The 12735-nt window shown below is 42.0% G+C and overlaps 1 protein-coding gene across 1 annotated transcript in view; it reads left to right on the forward strand.

The window, feature by feature from the left end:
• Window positions 1–47: 47 nt before the first annotated feature.
• Window positions 48–12735, forward strand: part of USP6NL (USP6 N-terminal like) — a 222538-nt gene continuing 209850 nt past the window's right edge. Inside the window, exon 1 of the mRNA XM_006150020.3 lies at window positions 48–161. The gene's annotated coding sequence lies outside the window, so the exon portion shown is untranslated. The remainder of the gene's footprint in view (window positions 162–12735) is intronic.

Below are 12735 nucleotides of genomic sequence, written 5' to 3' on the forward strand. Positions count from 1 at the left end.
GCCCGGGGGGCCGGGCCCCCGCCATTCCCGGACCCGGGAGGAGGGGACGCCGCCGAGGCTGCCTGGCTCAGCCCTGAAGGGGTGGGCTCCGGAAACGTTTGCTGGGGGCCCTGGTCCCCGCCCCCAACCTTGAATGTGGGGGTCCGCGGTGCGATCGGCAGGTTGGCAGTCGGGGGGCGCCGGGGTGCCCCGTGGGGGGCGTGCGGGGAGCAGGTCCCGGGAGGGGGCGGGGGCTGCCCAGCTCCCGAGGAGGTGGAACCGGCTGTCCGCCTCCCCCTGGTGCAAGTTTCGGTCCCCGGGGAGACGTGTCCCCTTTGCAAGTTTCGTTTGCCTCGGGAGTCCAAGCGGGCAGTACTAAGGCAAACTTCGTTCTTTTAAATTACTGCCTTGGTGCGCGGAACTCTGTGTCGCCCAGGCAAGGGGAGGATGGGGTGAATGAGGGATTTGGAAAGCTTGGAAATCTGTGCGCCTTTGCAAAGTTTGCAAAAATAGTTTGGAGCTCGCAGCTGTGGGATGGTGCGGAGTTTCTGATGCGTGAGAACGGGTTACTCGCAGGTGTTTTAATGCCAGAAAATGAGAGAAGTCTGTGAATCGACGGGTGGACATTTCTGTCACTTGAAGGTTCAAGTCTCTTTCCTTTTTCTCCTATTCTTTTCACCACCACTCCCTCCCCGTTTAATCTGCTGATGCTTTTTAGACAAGAGACTTTAACGTGACCTGTTCCTTATGGTACTGGGAAGGTTTATTGAATTGGGACAATGACCACTTGGAAATAATGCGACACGAGTGGAAAAAATGTTGAGATACTGTTTTTAAATATTTAGTATGGTGGAAGAATATTATTTTAATCGTTTTCTTTTTAAACATAATTACATTTTTGGGATAGAAATGTACTCTTTCATAGGCTAGAAAAGTTGCACAGAACTTTGGCGATTACTCTGGCCAACTCACTCCTATATCTGAACCTCAGGGGGAACCCAGGGTACTTTTTTCTTTCCTGATGTCATCTTATATTTAATACATTGGGCAGTGTTAAGTGAAGAGTGGTTTATTTTCTTTAGTTCTAATTCAGCCAGACCCTAATATTAGCAAAAAATATTTGAATTTGTCATTCATTTTACATTTTTTTTTTTTGAGAGATTTTTTGCTACAGGGCACAGTGTACTTGCCAGAAAGACAGATAGGGACAGAGACAGAAAGGGAATCACCCCCCTTGGGAGATGGCCATCCCCTCGCTTCCATTTTTCCTCTTGGGATTTTGGCCACGCAGGCACATGTGCCTGGCGTGAGTTTTAAGCCACTGGGTCTGGGGCTTTAACTGGGATTGACTATGTGGAGTCCAGCAACGTGACGACTATGCCATTTGCTGGTCCTGAATTTGTCTTTCTTTTACTATAAGATTTGCTGATGTGGATTCATTCATTGCTTAACATGAATGTTGAACCTGTGTTCTGTATAAGCAAAAAAAAAAAAAAATCAAAATAGAAAAGAAAAATTGTATTAAATATAAATAAATATAAATTAAAACATTTTTAAAAATGATTTATTTATTATTTAAGTTTTTCTGTAGGGCATGTTTGCTCACCAGAGAGAAAGAAAAAGAAAGAGAGAGAAGGAGGAAGGGAAAGTGAAAAAGCAAGCTACTAGGTTCGGGACCTGAGCGATGGTTGGCTATGTGGGAGTCTGGCCCTTTAACCACTACACCATCTGTGCCCTAATAGTAAGGACAGTTATCCTGAGTTAACAGAGATTCATTTTTACTGATTATATGTTTAAAGAATTAATACATTTTCACAAAGGCATTTATAGAAGCATGGTTTGCAAACATGCAGAATCTAGGCCTGAGCCTCAGTTTTGTTGTCTACTTACTGTTAGTAATACTTACTGTTAGTACTGGTGTTCCGTAAGGATAGTCTCTTAACAGTTTTAATGTTTTGAGGGGCAAATAACTGCTGGTTAGGACGAGTGACTGGCTTTGGGTAAACAAGCCAGGACGTGGAAGTGTCAGATTTGGTACCATTGGTTCATTGAGTGTTCATCCTTACGCATTATTGGGAGCCAAGAGGACTACTTGATCCAGTTTGGGTCTCCAGTTCAAGTAGAGGTTGCACTGGTCAGTCTTTGTCACCATGTGCCTGTCTCTATCAGTTACAATTACATTTTGTAGCCAGTGAAGATAAATAAAAGACCAGGGCATTCATAGCCGACTGAAAACAAACTTACTTTAGTTTAAAAGTTCATGGAATGGGACTAGCAGGTGGCTTGAAGGTTAAGTTGGCTGAATCCCACATGGCTGATTTCTTGGGCTGGGGCTTGAGAAATATGTCGGTTTGCGTGCGCTCCTCGTGTCTAGAGGAGAGGAGGAAAAGGGATTACAGAGTGGCCATTCCTCTTGAGGGTGACTTCTCACTTTTTTCTCTCTCTGTCTCTCTTCAGGAAGTCAGGTGCCCTATAGCAAAGAAAAATAGTGCATATAACATGAAGGCAGTTTGACATGGCAAAGACAACTTTGGGAATTGCTAAGTCTGGTAGAAAGAAAAGTGATTCCATTTTCTGATTTACAATTGAATTATTTTAACCATTCTTGTTTTGTAACCAGTGCAATTCAGACCACTAGTAACTTGAAAGTTAATAGTTTGTCCTCTCAGTGTGCTTTTTGAAGAGAATATTTCATTCTCAGGTATGGTTTAATTGTAGATTTTTTTCCCAGATGATTTTTCACTAGGTATCTCCATTTCTACAGTAGAAGTCAATACAAAGAAAAATGGAAAGAAGTCTGACTTCTTACTTTAATTTTATACTTTTGCCTTAGGGCATGTGTGCTTGTTGGAGAGAGTGAGACAGAGAATGAAATTGAGGAATCATCCCCCAAGGGGGATGGTCATCCTGCAATCTCTTCTTCATTCTCCTCTTGGGATTTTGGGCAAGCACGCACACACATCCAATGTATTTTTCAAGCTGCAGGGTCTGGAGACGTAGAGTAGGTCATGTGGGATCCAGTACCTTAATTACCATACCACCTGTTGGCCCTGAAAGAAGTCTGACCTCTAGCATACCTATATATAGCATTTGGTGTTTGAGTGTGGGTATTAGAGTCATAGAGACTTGTTTTCTCAACTGGTCTATGTCATTTTCAGGCTATACCAGGGGACTTCAAAAAGTTTGTGGAATAATACAATTAGAGTGCATGTTTATTTTGGTGCCAAAAAAGTTTGAAATTCATGCATAGTTTTTTCTTTTTTTAAGTTTACTCATTTATTTCTTTGGTGAGTGAGAGACAGAGAGACAGCGCCCTAACTGGGTCTTGATATACCATCCACTCCCTGCCTTAGCCAGCCCTGGATCATAGTCACATGCATGCCCACCGTACTCAGAGAGGTCTTCAGACACAAACTGGAACTTACCCGTGTGGGTTAGCTTCGAAGAGCTAAAAAGTTTTACCACTGCACCACAGTCCAGTCCCCACTCATAATTTCTTCATAGTATGTAGTTTTCATGAACTTTTGGAAGACCCCTCTCATATACTCTCATGTAAATTACTTAATTTTTAAAAGTTTTTTTTTTTCTTTGTAAAATTGGGGGAGAATTGAGTTCAAATGTGTTTGTTAGTTCATTGAGTATTTCTTGCGTGCCTTCTGTGTAGCCCAGGACTTTGTGTTCAGTACCCTGTTCTCAAAGCAGGTAGGCTAAGTCTTGAAGTAAAGTATAGGGAGCTCTAAAACCTATGACCAAGGAATCTAACTTGACTTTGGGGAAGTCAGGGCGAGTTTCTCTGAGAAAGTGACTTGTAAGACCTAAAGGAGGAGGGAAAAGTAGGTGAAAAAAGAACACAGGTGAATGGAAAAGTTTGAGGTTGCTGAAGAGATGGTTAAATAAGAATGCTTGAATGTTAATTATTTTCTTCATGGCACATAAACAGTCATTGTTGGATATATAGAGAAGGGTTCTGATGCCATTTTCTAATCAGCTGAATGAAGTGGCTGAGCTTCGTTGCATAGACAATATAGAAAGAGAGTCTGACTCTAACCACACTGGACCCGGAAGTGACTCTCCTACACCCTTTGATGTCTACTTTTATAACTCGTATTGGTTTATTTGTTAGTTTCTGTAGCTGTAAAACTGAGATTAAACGTTAAATGTTCTTTGATTTCTTTACAGATACTTTATGTTGTCAAGATAATATATTGATTTCATTTTACCTTTGAAGAGCTTAGACTTACCTTATTTAAAATGCCCACTCTTGGGGCTGGCAGGTAGCATCATAGTTAAAGTGCTGGACTCCTACATGGCCGACCACGGTTCAAGTCTCAGACCTGGTGGCTTGCTTTCTCACTTTCCCTTTCTTTCTCTGTCTCTCTCTGGTCAAATTAAAAAATAATAATAAAAGAATAAAGTTGAATAAATAATTCTTTTTTTAAAGAATTATTAAATTAAGCAATTAACTAATTAATTTTAACTTGACCAGAGAGGGACACAGCGACAGAGAGAAAGGAAAAGTAAGAAAGCAAGCCAGCAGGTGCAGGACTTGAACTGAGGTCTGGGGTTGGCCATGTGGGAATCCAGCTCTTTTTTTTTTTTTTTTTTTTGAGAGGTTTTTTACTATAGGGCTCGTGCGCTTGCCAGACAGACAGAGAGAAACAGAGAGACAGAAAGCAAGAAATCACCCCCCAGGGGGAATGGTCACGCCGCAATCCCTTCTCCATTCTCCTCTCGGGATCTTGGGCACACACGCACACGCGCCCAGCATGGGTTTTAAGCCACCGGATCTGGGACGCGAACCGCGGTTGACTACGTGGGAGTCCAGCGACATAGCCATTACGCTAACTGCTGGTTCCCGAGTCCAGCACTCTTAACCACCACACCACCTGCCGTCCAAATAAATAATTCTTTTAAAAAAAAAAATGCCCACTCTTGGGTCCAGTGGATGGCATAGTGGTTAAGATGCTGGACTCCCACATGTCCGACTGTGGTTTGGGTCCTGAATCTAGTGGCTAGGAACTTAGACTAGGCACATGTGCGTGCAAGTCCAAAATCCCAAGGGGAGAATGGAGGGGAAGGGGTTGTGTCCAGGATGGTGAGTTCCCACTTTCTCTTTCTTCTCTCTGGCAGATTCACACACCCTATAGCAAAAAATAAACTCAAAATAAAATAAAATAAAATGCCCACTCTTCCTAAAACTGTGGTAGCAATCTACCCTAAAACAAAAATGTTCAGTAAATGGTAGTAATTTTCTTTATAGAAGGATCAAAAGTGACTCTGGAGTTTCATGTCTCATACTCTTAATTATTTTTGGCTCTAAAAATAACTATTTAGTAATTCTGCGATGGAGGTACACTTTGTGCCTGTAGAGTGTAGAGATCTGAGTGATAATGAGTGTAGAAGGTTTTAATTTTATCCTTGAATTGTCCTTTCACTAAAGTCAGCAAGTAAATTAAAAATGTTAGAGAAAATTTTTATGAAATGAGTAAAAGATATCTTTTTCAGTGTCTTAATGCGTCAGTTTTGCAGTTAATAATATATAAATCAAGGATGACAAATGTATATTTTATTATAGAATTAATGCATTCATGGGACCAGCAGTTAGCGTACTGGCTATGTCGCTGAACTCCCATGTAGTCGATGGCTGTTCGCGTCCCGGACCCGCTGGCTTAAACTCACGCCAGGCGTGTGTGCGAGTGTACCCAAGATCCTGAGAGGATAATGGAGGACCCAGGTCTGACTGCTCTTTCCTAATCCCAAAATCCTTTCCAGAGGGCCTGGGGGTGTCACGCCTACAAACAGTAACAGATCATTTGGGCCCATTGATAACATGACTCTTCCTGCATCCTGTCCCTGGCGTAATATCTTTTTGATGCCTAGTAAAGCTTCTTATCTCTGTTAAATTACTGACATCTGTTGATCTCTTCCCAAAACACAGACCTTCCTTTCCAATCACCAAACTAAAAATTTGTAAACTCATCTATAATCATTCCGCCATCTGCTGGTCCCAGTAAACTTCTATAATCTACAAGGCACCACTTTCATTTCTAGATGTCCTGTCTTTTTTGGACAGACCAATGAAAAAACTCTCTACACTGAATTCCAAACTTTGTCTTTTACTCTCAAAACCAAATGAAAGGAACCACTGTATCTGAGCACCCCAAGAAGTGCTCTTGTCTTCCTCTGGGTATGTCACTCAAGTTTGTGTTCAGTAATAAACCATGTTAGTTAGTATTTCTACAGAATTGTTTATTTCTGACAGTAGCTGTTCAGAACCCTGAGCTATTCAGCCTGAAACACTTCGTGCACATATGTGAGTACCCACGATCTTTCAGGGTGAAGAATTGGGGGAAGGAGATTTTAGGCATGATTGATTCCTTTAGAGGGTGCTTATCTCACATTAGTACATATACTCTATTTCCATTTCATTTTCACATGTTTTATTGTGAATTAAGAAAAAAAAAGTTGTAAAAAATAGTTTGGCATACGGTAGCTCTAAATAGACAGCATTATTTAAAAATTAGGGCCAGCCAGGTGGCGTGGTAGTTCAGGTGCATGGATTCTACATGACCTACTATGTGGTTTGAGATCTGTAACCAATGGTTTGAGAAACACAGCAGGCAAGTGTGCGTGCGTGCCCAACTTCCTGAGAGGAAAATGGAGAACGGATTATGGCACAGTTGTGCCCCTTGGGGGTTGCTTCCCCATTTTCTCTTTCTTTCTCTCTCTCTGGTGAGCTCATACACACTTTGCTGAAACTAAGGGAAAAAAAAGATAAAAAAAATCTGATCCTCCTGTTCTTTGATCCTTTTTATTCCCCTCTTCCCAGCTTTGGTTTCTTTGTTTTCATTTTTTAAAATTGCCAGAGGACACTTGGAATCACCAGAGACAGAGAGAGGGAGGGGAGCAAGCACTTGCCATGGGGCATGATAATGTCACTTCTCCATTTCTCCATCCTGTTGAGACTTTGGGAACACAAACAAATCCAGTGTATTTTTCAAGCTGCTATGGCTATGATTGGTGGTATGGGATCCAGCTCACTTAACCGCTAGACTTGGGCTAGCCCTGTTAGTTTTATTTATTTATTTTCTTAATTGCCAGAGAGTGAAGAAATTACACTATAATATTTTGGCTTCTTTGTTTCTGTTCAGAAGTCCCCTGTAGCGTATTGTTTCTTTGTTGGTAATTTGTTTCTCAAGCTATTTATTTATTTTAAGTTTGTTACAGGGCATGTGTTACTCAACATAGAGAGAGACTGTGAGAGTGAGAGGGAGAGAGAGAACCCCTCAGAAGGTATGGCCATGCTGCAGTACCTCCTCCACTTTTCTTTCAGGAATCTGGGTGCATGTGTACATGCCTCTGGCATGTTTATCAAGCCACCAGGTCTGGGACTTGAACTGCACAGTCAGCCGTGTGGGATCCAGTTGGCTTATCCACCACTCCACCTGTTTGGCCCTCAGGCTGTTTTTAAGATTTTCTCTTTGTCTTTTGATTTTAGATGATTTTTCTTTCTCCCTCCCTATCTGCTTTCTTCCTTTTTTGTTTGGAGTATACAGGGCATTTAGATGCTGTGACTTGTTACAGTTTGGAAAGTTCTCCACCATCATCTTTTCAGATACTGCTTTCTTCCTGTTCTCATGCTTAATCATTCTGGAAATTCAATTATACAATATTAGATCTCATTGAATTTTCTGTGTATTTTGCCTCTCTTTTTTTTTTTTTTTTTAATTCTCTTGTATTCTGGGTATTTTTGCCCCCCTGGCCTGTCTTCCAGTTTATTGAAGTGGTCTTTATCTCTATCTAATCAACTTCTTTTTAAAATAAATATTTTGCCCAACTTTCTTTATTTATTGACTTACTTATTTTAATTTGACCGAGATGGACAGAAAGAGAGAAAGTGAGAAAGCAAGCCGCCAGGTCTGGGACTCAAACTGCAGTCAGCCATGTGGCAGTCCAGCACCCTTAATCACCACACCACCTGCTGGCCCCTATCTAATCAACTTTAAAAAAATTTTTTGCTGTAGGGCGTGTACACCTGCCAGACAGAAACAGAGACAGAGACAATGTCAAAAAGTGCTATTCTCCCCAGTTTCTAATTTTCTATAAAAAATTTCAAGTTTTGCATGTTTCCTTTTGGACAGAATATGTATGTCACTACCCAAGAGTCCTGCAGGTGTTTTTCTCTGTGGTCTCTTTATTTCTCATGGAGTTTCATTTCCTTGTGTGCCTGTTCATCTTTGATTGCATGCTGATCATTGCATTGGAAAAAGTATTTCTAGAAGTAATTACAGGTTTAGGTGAGGCTTTTCCATTGCTTCTGCCAGCACTTGGGATCAACTTCACACAAATTGAGATTTTTTGGAGGGATGGAGGAGTGTATGCAAGGGCTACTTTAGTTTATTTCCAAGTTATCCTTTCTTCTGGGATTCAGTTTTTTGAGATTTTATTCCAAAGCAGCGGCTGCTTTAGTGAATCTTTTTTTAAAATTTTTTCTTGGAGAGGTTTTTGCTATGGGGCCATGCGCTCGTTAGACAGACAGAGACAGAGAGACAGAAAGCGAGAAATCACCCCCCAGGGGGGATGGCCATGCCGCAATCCCTTCTCCTCCGTTCTCCTCTTGGGATTTTGGGCATGCACACACATGCACCCAGCATGAGTTTTAAGCCACCGGGTCCGGGACGCAAACCGTGGTTGACTACATGGGAGTCTAGCGACATAGCCATTACGCTAACTGGTGGTCCCATGCTTTAGTGAATCTTGTACTTGAAATTTTGTTGACCTAACCTTCAAGGCTCGCTAAGTATAATTAGCCTTCCAGGTAACTCCTTGGTTAGGCAAACATCTCTAGGAGTAAAGAAGCCCAAAGGGCCATGCCTTTCATTCTGGATTTTTTTCTTCATGATCTGTGGCTGGTAGTTCTTTCTGGCTTTGTTAGCTCTTTAATGCCATTCACTGTTGTAGTCTATCAGTGAATTTCAGCTCTGTTATTGCATGCAGCATGGTGTTCCTTTTCATTGCCCGATCCTTGTTTCAGTTGCTGTGGTCGCCTAAAAAATTATCTTAAAACAATGACATTTAAGTTTCTTACGAATCTGCAGTTGAGGCACTGCTTATTTCTGCTTCATTCAGCTTCTGCTAGGTCTGCTTGGAGGCTTCCCCTAGAATTGTCTGAACACTTGCTTACGTATCTGATGGGTTATGACAGGACACCTAAATGTGGCCTCCTCATAGTGCCTGAGCTTGCTCACAACATGGAGGCTGGATTTCAGGGGAGAGGTAAAAGGGGTAGAGGGAGCCAGACAGAAGTGGTTGTGGGATGCTTCTGGGATGATATCCAGGTTCTTGGTGTTTTTCAGCCGAAGAATTGGAAGAAACACGCCAATAACAAAAGGAAAGGTAGTTTATTAGTAAATACGAAAGTACACTCCTGAGAGGTAGGAGCAGGCCTGAGTGGACAGAGAAAGAGTGGCTCAAAGGCCGTGGCAGTTACATTCTGTGAGGTTTATAATTTTTAATCTAGATTGTGTTGGTTGATCATTGGCTGGGCCTCCTGTTTGGTCTCATCACACTGGCTCTATCAAATGTGGCTGGTCCCCTGTCTCATCTCATTGACTATATCATATGTGGCCAACTCAGCTAGATATCCCCCATTGGAAATCTCCTGCCTAGACTACCTTGGGCAGGGAATTTTCTGCCCCTGATTGGTTTTTCTGTCTAGCCACATGGACAGATTCTCTGGCCCCCTTACCCACTAGCTTTCTCCTGCCTCAAAACTATACCACCTCTTGTGACCTAGCCTTAGAACTTATGTATGCAGTATTAGGTCCACTGCATTCTATTCTTTGAGGCAGTTGTAAGTCTCCCCAGGTTTAAAGACAGCGTAAATGGACTTTGCCTCTTGATGAGGAGGGACAAGATTCTGGACCAGCTTGTGGAGTCTGAAATATTGCAATGACTGTAACTGAACTCAAGTCAAGTTTGTTCACCCAAGCACTACAAACTAAACCTTAGACACAAGTGTGATGAAGGAAAATCCAGCTTTATTGCTATGGACAAAGGAAGGAGACTCGGCAAATGCCGGGGTTCCCTGAGTTTCCTGCATACATTTATTTTTTGGAGAGGTATTTGCTATATTGCGTGTGCACTTGCCAGACAGACAGAGACAGAGACAGAAAGCGAGAAATCACCCCCCCCCCAAGGGGGATGGCCACGCTGCAATTCCTTTTCCTCCATTCTCCTCTCAGGATCTTGGGCACGCATGTACACGGACCCGGCGTGAGTTTAAGCCTCCAGGTCGGGGACTCGAACCGCGGTCGACTATGTGGGAGTCCAGCACCATAGCCATTACGCTAACTGCTGGTCCCATCCTGCGTACATTTTTAAGGACGAAATTAACGATAGGGGAAAAAAAATGTTACAGAATACCAGTGTTTTAAAATCTAATCTCACTCTACAAATATTTTTAAATAGAAACATCAATAAATGTATTTTCCTTTGACTAAATTAATAAACTGCTCTTGACTGCCTCAAAAAAAAATTAATGGTAGGGGTGCCAGGCACAATCTTTTCAATGATAATTGTAAGAAGACATGATCATCTCATGGGCTTTCTTGATTAGTAGGGCTTAGGTAATAAAATTCCTATTCTGGGTGAAGGCAATTGTCAGTTTTCTGGTGTCATTCAAAGGGGTCTATGTGCTCATGGCCAGCACACTCCATCATGCAAAGCAACATAAGAATTTAAGTGAGAGCTGGGACCAGCAGTTGGTGTCAATGGTTATGTCACTGGACTCCCACGTAGTCGACTGTGGTTTGAGTCTTGGACCCAGTGGCTTAAAACTCACCCTGGGCGCGCACGCACGGTTGTGTGCGCAGGTGGAGAATGAAGGAGAAAGAATTGAGGCATGCCCATCCCTCCTAGGGGTGATTTCTTGCTTTTTGTCTGTCTCTCTGGCAAGCACACATGCCCTATAGCAAAAATCTCCCTTAAAAAAAAAAGAATGTAAGTGAAAGTCATGTCTTTCCTGCACTGGCCCTGTGCTCTAGTGGTTAAGGAAGCCAGATCTTCAGAGTTTAAGCCACCAGGTCTGGGACTCAAACCCCAGTCGACTACATGGCCCTTATGAGCCACTTTTAAAAGGACCTGACTCGGGTCAGCCATGTGGGAGTCCAGCATCCTTAACTACCATGTCACCTGCCGGCTCCACTAGGGTAAACTATTTTCTATAGTTGACACATGTATTTGTAATGATACATTTTGGATCTCTATATGAAATAAGGAAACTTGGACCAGCTAGTGGCATGGTAGTCAAGGTGGTTGAATGCCACATGGCCAACTGTGTGATTTGAGACACGGTCTTGGTGGCTCAAACAACATGTCAGGCACTTGTGCACACATTCCCAACATCCTGTGGGGAAAATGGAAGAAAAGGGATTGTGGATGATCATCCGCCTAGGGGATATTTTCTCATTTTCCCTCTCTTTATCTCTCTCTCTCTCTCTCTCTGTCTCTCCAGCAAGTGCATGTGCCCTACATCAAATTTTAAAAATGTAACTATGTAAATAGGGGCCAGCAGGTGGCATGGTGGTTAAGAGTGCTAGACTCCCACATGGCCAACCACAGTTCAAGTCCTGGATCTGGTGGCTTGCTTTTGTTTTCTCTCTCTCACTGTCTCTCTCTGGTCAAATTTAAAGAAAGAAAGAAAGAAGGAAAGAAAGAAAGAAAGTTAAGTAAAATTATTTTTCAAAAAAATGGGAGGTACTCATGATATTGAACTGTCAGAAAAGTCATGACAAATTTTTATATATTTTAGGTAAAAAAATTCATATGTATATATATGTGTGTATATATGTGTATATATGTGTGTATATATATATGTTTATATATACACACACACATACATACATATATATTTTTAAATAAGGGACTCTAACACAATTCTTAAATTCTCTTTCTAGCATTGTATGATTTATGACTTTGAAACTAATTTTAATTAAATGGGCAACTGTGAAAGATTTTAATTTCCTTAGCCTTATAATAGGATAAATAAAGTAATTATTACAATAGAAACCAGCAAATGACATAATGGTTACACTGCTGGACTCCCACATAATCAGCCACAGTTCAAGTGCCGGACCCAGCGGCTTGGAGCTCACATAGGGTATCTGTGTGTACATGCCCAAAATCCCAAGAGGAGAAAGGAGAAAAGATTGCAGTGTGGCCATCCCCCGGAGGGTGATTTCTTGCTTTCTGTCTCTCTTCTCTCTGGCAAATGAACATGCCCTATAGCAAAAGTCTCTCTCTAAATAAATAAAAAATAGAAATAAATTATTACAGTAAACCAGATATATGCTGGTCTAAAATGGGAATGTACAGATTCAATTAGTACTTGTAAGAAAGTCAAAGTGACTAATAACAGCTAAGTAGTTAAAGTTACTAAGTTTAAGGGGAAAACCTAAATGGCTTTCTTTTGGCAACTTTTGTGATGATAGATTGTTAATCATTTTTTTTTTTTTTTTGAGAGGTTTTTCCTACAGGGTACGTGTGTTCGCCAGAAAGACAGAGACAGAGAGATAGAAAGCGAGAAATGATCCCCCGGGGGAATGGCCATGCCGTAATCCCTTCTCCTCCATTCTCCTCTCAGGATCTTGGGCACGCAGGCACACACGCCCGGCGTGAGTGTAAGCCACCAGGTCTGGGACTCAAACCATGGTCGACTACATGGGAGTCCAACGACATAGCCATTATGCTAACTGC

Source organism: Tupaia chinensis, unplaced genomic scaffold (genome assembly GCF_000334495.1).
Source record: "Tupaia chinensis unplaced genomic scaffold, TupChi_1.0 Scaffold000275_1, whole genome shotgun sequence".
NCBI lineage: Eukaryota > Metazoa > Chordata > Mammalia > Scandentia > Tupaiidae > Tupaia > Tupaia belangeri.